This window comes from Cricetulus griseus, chromosome 8 (genome assembly GCF_003668045.3).
Source record: "Cricetulus griseus strain 17A/GY chromosome 8, alternate assembly CriGri-PICRH-1.0, whole genome shotgun sequence".
NCBI lineage: Eukaryota > Metazoa > Chordata > Mammalia > Rodentia > Cricetidae > Cricetulus > Cricetulus griseus.
In genome coordinates this window covers 27,024,859-27,033,509 of record NC_048601.1, presented here as the reverse complement: position 1 = coordinate 27,033,509, position 8,651 = coordinate 27,024,859, and positions in this window count along the sequence as shown.

Below are 8,651 nucleotides of genomic sequence, written 5' to 3'. Positions count from 1 at the left end.
ACAGTAGTTATCAATCCTATTTGTTTTTCTTTTTTTCCCCCTCTTTCCCTGTGGGGTAAGTGTGTGTGTGCGTTCCCATGTGTGTGTGTAGAAGCCACTGATCAATGTCAGCTAAGTTCCTGTGGCACTCTGCAGCTTAGTTCCTGAGATAGTCTCTCACTGAGCTTGGAGCTCCTGGATTTGGTTAGACTGGCTGACCAGCAAGCCCCAGATGTCCTCTGGTCTCCAAAGCCCCTGATCTGGGATAGAAATACTTACTGGGCCACTCTTTTTAAGTGGGTGCTGGGGATCCAAACTGAGATCCTCAGGATTGAACAACAAACACTTCACATACTGACCCATCTCATTAGCCCTGGTCCTGAGAATTGAACATGGCCTTGCATTTGCTAGGTGAATTTTTTTTAAATATTTTACTTATTTATTATGTATACAACATTCTGCTTCCATATATATCTGCACACTAGAAGAGGGAATCAGAACTCATAACGCATGGTTGTGAGCCACCAAATGGTTGCTGGGAATTGAACTCAGGACCTCTGGAAGAGCAGTCAGTGCTCTTAACCTCTGAGCCATCTGTCCAGCCCCTGATAGGTGAATCTTTTACAGTCTCCAACCCTCTTTTTACCTTAAAAACGATCATTTAATATTACTGTTATTATTATTTTGAGACAGACTCTTACTATATAGCTCTGATGGTCTGGTACTTGCTGTGTAGACCAAGCTGGTCTCTAACAGAGATTTGTTTGCTTTGTATTTTTTATTTGATTTAGCTTTTGTAATACAGTATCTCACTAAGTTGCCAAGGCTGTCTGGAATTCACTTTGTAATCCAAACAGACTGGGATTATAGGATTATGCCAACAGGTCCAGCTTTATTTATTCATTTTTTTGTTCTACAACTTGGCATTCTCCTGCATCAGCCTCCCAAGTTCTGGGATCAGCCCTGTCCTTTCTCTTTGCTATTCCTCCTCTGTCGTGGGTCAGAAAGCTCTGGGGACAACATTATTATATTATATGGATCTAAAATTTTCAGCATTCTTGCAGAATAAAATGTTGTTGGGTCTCAAATGCAGGGACAAATGGCTGAGTTGGTGCCTATTTAACATACCAAATATGACATAGCCACCAGGTTCTTTCAACATCCGTCAGTCTCTTCCTGTTACAGGGTGTAGCTGACATACCAGGCTTTCTACCTAAAACTTCTCCAGCCGCCCTCCCCCCCCCCATTGCCCTCTCTATATATCCCAGCCCTTTTTTCCTGCCCCTACTATCTATTCCTTAATCTCTGGGCTCTGTCTTCTCACCCCCATGCCTCACTTGACTAGCTCAGGGTTTTGTTGACTCTGGATTCTTCCAGATGTCACTGGTTATGTCTTCCCTCAGATCTACAATAAACCTCCTCCTCCAGGCCTACCAACAGTCATGTCCTTCCTTTTTATTTCTTATTTTTCTTTCAAAAGTGACTCCCCTACCGCCATACCAGGCTGTCTGCCACCACCACCTGGCCAAATGTGGCTTTCTTTTGTGAAGTAGAAAAAAAAAAAAAGTTGCTATTAATAAGGACATAATGCTGAATAAATGAATGTCAAGTCACAAAATGAGAATGTTTCCTGACAAAGGCATAAGTGAACCAGCCAATGGTGACAAGCTTCTGACCCTAACACCACAGTCTGCAGGCAGTGGGAGCACACCACCTTTAATCTCAGCATTCCAGAAAGCAAGAGGCAGATCTCTGAGTTGGAGACTAGCCTGATCTAGGATATCCAGGGCTACACAGAGAAACCCTGTCTTGAAAAACTAAATCAAACAAACAAAACAACAAAAAACTTAACACTAGCTGGGCGTTGGTGGCACACGCTTTTAATCCCAGCACTCGGGATGCAGAGACAGGAGGATCTCTGTGAGTTCGAGGCCAGCCTGGTCTCCATAGTGAGTGCCAGGATAGGCTGCAAAGCTACACAGAGAAAAAACAAAAACAAAAACAACAACAACAACAACAAAAAAACAACAAAAAAAACTTAACACTAGAGTCTAAGAGGCAAGAGGATCATGAGTTATTGATGTAGAGATAGACAAGAACTCAAAATTTTAGGTCTGAGGACTGAGGTCAGTGGTAGAGCATCTGTTTTTCATGGACATAGTTCTTTGTTCTACATCAGTACCAAAGGGGTGGGCTAAGTGCTTAGTCAGCTCTCACCAGGAGCCCTGGAATTTACCTCCGGGCCTGGCTGTGTCCTCTGGCTTTCTTTCCCAGAGGAGTAAGATTCAAGCACCATTAGCCAACTTTGGCCATCTCAATCTTTGTCCACTACCCCTGTCAGGGACTGGTGCTTAGCCTGAAATGTGGGGCTAATCAAGGACTCCAAGGGTGGTGTCCTTCTCACCTAGCCAACTGTGCCAGTTGTAAAATAGATGCTGCAGTCGAGACAGACACAATGACATACAACAATCCCAGCACTAGGATCAGGCAGGAGAAAAGGTGACACATAGGAAGATCTACTTCCAAACAAAACAAAACCACCAGCTGAGTGTGTTAATACCCACAATCCCATCTTTAGGGAAGCCCCACCAGAATCAGGTTAAGGTAGTAGTGAGTTTGAGATCAGCCTAGGGGCTGCTGAAGTCTTGTTTAAAAAAAACAAAAGAAGCTACAGTCGGGCTGGGTCAGTGATAAGAGTGAGTATTGCTCTTGCAGAGAACAAAGTTTGAGTCCCAGCACCCATATCAATTGGCTCACAACTGACTGTAACTCCAGCTCGAAGGAGCTAAGGCTTCCGGCCTCCTTGGGTGATGCTGAATGCATACACCAGAGATAAAAAGAAGCTGCAATAAAGGGAATTGCAGTTTTGTTTCAGGCTGGTTTTGTTTTGTTTTGTTTTGTTTTGTTTTTCCTGAGACAGGGTTTCTCTGTGGCTTTGGAGGCTGTCCTGGAACTTGCTCTGTAGACCAGGCTTGTCTCAAACTCACAGAGATCTGCCTGCCTCTGCCACCTGAGTGCTGGGACTAAAGGAATGAGCCACCACTGCCCAGCTTGTTTTTGTTTTGTCTTTGAGACAGGCTTTCACTAAGAGTTTGGCTGGCCTAGAATTTACTATGTAAATACAGAGATCCTACCTCTGTTCCTAAATGTTGGGATTAAAGACATGCATCACCTACCCCACCCTTTTATTTTTATTTTGAGACAATTGCCCAGGTAGGTCTTGACCTTGCAATCTATCTGCCCCATTCTTTTTTTTTTTTTTTTTTTTTGGTTTTTCGAGACAGGGTTTCTCTGTGTAGCTTTGGAGCCTATCCTGGCACTTGCTATAGAGACCAGGCTGGCCTTGAACTCACAGAGATCCACCTGCCTCTGTCTCTGGAGTGCTGGGATTAAAGGTGTACGCCACCAACGCCCAGCTTTTCCTGCCTCATTCTTGAGAGCAGCTAGAATCGTTGTCTGTGGTGTGCGATCAGGCCTGAGTATATGCTTTTTCTTACCATATATAGCCATAACAACAGTTAAAAATTAGACACAATAAAGATTAACAATAAATAATAATATAAAATTGTAACAATAGGGCTGGAGTGGCTCTGAGGTTAAGGGCACTGACTGCTCTTCCAGAGGTCCTGAGTTCAATTCCCAGCAACTTCATGGTGGCTCACAGCCATTTGTAATGAGAACTGGTGCTGTCTTCTGGCATGCATACAGACAGAACGCTGTATACATACTTTAAGGCGGTAGGTGGTGGTGAAAGACCCCCAGGCCCCAAAGGGCCTCAGGATCCGGGGGAGCCCCCAAGACTCAGAAACTAGACAAACAGCTGCAAAAGCAAGAGGGTTTATTGAACGAATGCGCATTCGGGTGTCAGCAATATCGGGAAAGCTGCACACCCCAGCATGGGGTGCAAGCTCCTTATTTAGGAAAAAAACCGCAGATCAGCATACAGGCAAGGGGCACAAAGTAATTGATTACAAAGTATGATCTCATGTTAGAGTGGTCACCCAGGTGTGACGTGCTTTTCTACAAAGGAAAAAACCACAGAACGTACCCTAGAAAGTCCTTGATTGTCTGTTGGCCAGTTGTGACCCAAAAAGGATCGTTTGTCTGTCCTCGGGTTGGGGCCAATTTCCTTGTCCTGGGCCAAGGCCTGTGAGAAATTTTTTCTCTCAGCAAACTAAAATCTTTCAGTGGCGCATGCCTTTAACCCGAGCACTCTGGAGGCAGAGGCAGACTGATCTCTGTGAGTTTGAGGCCAGCCTGGTCTACAGAGCCCATTCCAGGAAAGGCTCCAAAACAATACAAAGAAACTGTGTTTTGAAAAACCCAAAACAAACAAAAAACTTGTAACATAGCTGAGTGTAGTGGTACTTTCCTACAATCCCAGGACTCCAAAAGTTCATGGAGCAGGAAGGGAATCCAGAATTTAAGGCCAAACCTGGCTAAATACTAAATTCAAGGCCATTTGGGGCCTGTATAAAGAGATCCTGTCTCTTCAGGTATGGTGGCACATGTCTTTGATCCCAGCACTTAGGGCAGATGCAGGTGGCTCTCAAGACCAGCCTGGTCTACAAAGTGAGTTCCAGGACAGCCGGGCTACACACAGAGAAAACCTGTCTCAAAACAAACAAACAAACAAACAAAAACAACAAAAAAATAAAGGATGATTTAAGACCCAAGTGGAAGAAGGATGAAGTGAGATTTCACTGTTACACAAAACAAGGCATGATATAAAATTTGTGGTAATCTTTCTCTAAAATTTCCCAGTTCTGGACCATGGCTTGTCACAGGTAACTGAAACCAGGTACAACAAAACCAGGGATTAAGAGAGTGTGCCTAGCCTGGTGATGGTGGCATATGCCTTTAATTCCAGCCCTTAGGAGGCAGAGGCAGGCAGATCTCTGTGAGTTCCAGGCCAGCCAGGTCTACAGAGGGAGTGCCAGGACAGCCTCCAAAACAATATAGAGAAACCCTGTCTCAAAAAACAACAAACAAAAAACCACAAAAAAACAAAACCAAAACAAACAAAAGAGAGGGTGACTAATGTAGTTAGTTACTTGGGGGTGAACACAGCCCTCTGTGGCAGGGTTGCTTGGATAATTCAAGACGAACAAAGAAAAACCAGGTTTGCCATTAAACATGCCAGTGTGTGTTATCCCAGCACTCAGAAGGCAGGGAGATTTCTAGGCCAAGGGCAGTCTGGGTACGTAGTCAAGACACTATCTTGAAAAAAAGGGAAAAGAAAAAAGAAAAAAAAAAAAGAGGGAGAAGGAACAAGGGGGAGCTGTGGGCATGCATTATTATTGTTGCTGGGGGAAAATGGGGCTTAGGCAGGGCACTGCTTGAGGATTGGCTGATTTGAGTAAATTCTAGAGGCTTTGAGGCTCTCTCTAGTTGTCTGCTACCTGGCTCTCACACAATTAGGGGCAGGGAACATAATAGTCCACAGTATAGGAGCCCTGATAAAGGAGGTGGATGGGGCTGTGTGGAATTAATCAGAGGAACTGGGTGGCATCTAGCCAGGGCATAAAAACTGGGTCAAGGTGGCTTATAGCCACACACAAACTCTATTATCATCAGAAGCAGGATTCTGAAGAAATTTATGCAAATGGAGAAAGATTTTGTTAGTTCTCTGACCCTACAATGTTATTTATTAGTAGTAAGTATAATGGGTATGTTGTGGTTTGTGTGCAGGTCTGCACGTACTACAGACTATGTGGAGACAGAAGGCCACTTTCAGGAGGTAGTTCTCTCCTCCCACCGTTTTCAGATGGTGAATATTTTTTGACATGGTGCATATTCCAGACCTCTGAGCTTCCAGGCAATTCTGTCTTTACTTTCCATCTTGATACAGGATACAAATCTGAATCACCAAGTCTGGCTTATTAAAAAATGTGGATTCTGGGGTTGGAACTCATGTCATCAGAGCGGTGTGGCAAGTGCTTTTAACCACTGAACCGTGTGGATAACTCAGACCTAAAATTGTGTCTCCCCCACTTGCTGTATTGCAGTACATTATGTTCAAACTTTGCTTTTTATTTATTTATTTATTTTTTACTTTGAGACAGTGTCTTACCGTGTAACTCTCTGTCCTGGAGCTCTGCAAGTTGAACCAGACTGGCCTTCAGCTCAAGGAGATCCTCCTGCCTCTGCCTCCTAAGTGTATGGGACATTGTTCTAGTTCTTTTTTGTTGGTTTGGTTTCGTTTTCGAGACAGGGTTTCTCCGTGAAACAGACCTGGCTGTCCTGGAAGTCACTCTGTAGACCAGGCTGGCTTGAACTCGTACAGATTTGTCCATCTGCCTCTGCCTCACACATGCTGGGATTAAAGACCTGTGCTACCGCCACCTGGCTTTATTCCAGTTCTTATTTATTTTTGAGACATGTAGCGGAGCTATGTAGTCATGCCTAGCCTGGAACTCCATTTGTAGACCAGACTGGCCTAGAATTTACAGAGATCTGCAGCCTCTGCCTCAAGACTCCTGGGATTAAAGGTGTGCCCAGTCACACATGGTTTGTTTCTGAAATTTTAGAAAAAGTAATAAACAAAATACGGAGAAGAAAAGTCAAGAAAAAAGAGAAGTTACAATCTGTTCTGTTCCCTAGTACATCTTTCTTTTTTTTTTTTTTTTTTTTTGGTTTTTCGAGACAGGGTTTCTCTGTGTAGCTTTGGAGCCTATCCTGGCACTCACTCTGGAGACCAGGCTGGCCTCGAACTCACAGAGATCTGCCTGCCTTTGCCTCCTGAGTGCTGGGATTAAAGGCGTGCACCACCAACGCCCGGCGGGGAATGGACACTCTTAATCCCCAAGTAATTTTTCCACCATCCTGCCCACCCCTCAACATCTTGGGTTATCCTACTGTTCATTTGCCATCAGAGTTCCTGATTCCTAGGAAGAATGTGACATTTGGATATAGCCTTCTTATATTAATGCTGGATTGTTCAAATGGCTCTCTCCCCCTTCCTTCTCAAATGGGAGAGGGAGATGGAGAAGGGGTTTGAGATCCAGCTAGAAGCTTTGTTTCACACTAGGATGGAGAATGCAATGGTTAAAAACACAAGATACCTACCTTCATCCTAAAACCAACCAAACACAGGGCACAAGTTCCTCCTCCCCAAAACACTGACCCAACTAGGGATGATGGGTGACTAATAGTCCCCATGCCCCCACAGGAGGCTGAGACAGGAGGATCGCCTCAAGTTTGGGGCTAGGTTGGGCTACATGACAGTTCAAAGATAGAGTAAGAACCTGTTTCAAAAAGTTGAAGGAAGTAATAGTGTGTGGTGTTGGACCTGAAGAAATGGCCCAGCAGTTAAGAGGCTGGGCTGCCCTTTCAGATGATCCAAGTTCAGTACCCAGCACCATTTGGCAACAGACAACTGCCTATGATTCCAGCTCCAGAGAATTCCCACCTTTTTTTCTGGTCTCCACAAGCACCCCCATATGGTGAACACTCAACTGACCTGCATACACACAGACATCAATAAAAATAAATCTTAAAAAAAAATCAGAAGGGTATATGGTGAGATGGCCCAGAGGGTAAAGGTACTTACTGCCAAGCCTGACGACCTACGTTCTATGTCTGGGGCCCGCATGGTGAAAGGAGAGTATCAAATCCTGAAGGTTGTCCTCTGATATCCAGACATACACCATGATGCAACTAACAAGCAAAATAATCACACTAACCTAATACTAAAATAGTAGGATTGCTTAGGATTTGGAGGACAGCTTGGACAGGAGAGAGAGTTAGCAAATGAAATCTCTGGCTGTGAAAGTCTGATAACCTAAATTCGATCCCTGGAGCTCACATAAAGGTAAATAAAAAAACCAACACAGGAAAAGTTGCCCTCTGGCCTCCGTAAGGTTGGAAGGCACTTGCACCTGCCTCAACCAATAGTATAAACTTTAAAAATCAATAACAAACCCCGAAAGTCAGTGTGCGATGTCTTAGCAGTTAAAGGCACTTGCTGCATTAGCCTGCCAACCCGAGTTTAATCCAGGACCTCACCCATATAATTGGAGAGATAGATGCCCCAGAATTGACCTCTGACTTCCAAACCAGCAAGGTGATACATTCTGACTCCTCCACACTGAGCACACTAAGAATCTTAACTCACTGGGTGGTGGTCGAGCACTCCTTTAAACCTTTAATCCCAGCAGAGGCAGAGGGGCAGAGGGGTAGAGGGGTAGAGGGGCAGAGAGGCAAGGCCAGCCTGGTCTACAGAGCGGGTTCCATGACAGGCTTCAAAGCTACACAGAGAAATCCTGCCTCAAAAAACAAAACAAAAACAACAATAAAGAGAGAGAGAGAGAGAGAGAGAGAGAGAGAGAGAGAGAGAGAGATCCTAACGCTCTCCCTCCCCAGTACAAAGTGGTGCACAGTTTGGTAAAACTTGTGCTGAGTAACTGGACTTAATGTTCAATATACACATGAATACGTATTTAACTTTTGTAGGATTTGTTTTCTATCATTTGGCCTCTCTTTTTATTCTTGGAGACAGTTTCTCCTCTGAAAGTTAGTTTTCTCCTGTTATTTTTTTTTTTTTGAGTCAGCCTGGTGTGTTGTTTTTATGAACTTTTCCTTCATCGCTATCGTCCGCTTATAACCGGAGACTACTTTGTGAATTTCTCCATTGTTTAGACAGCGGCTGGCAACCATGCAGCCTGGACCCG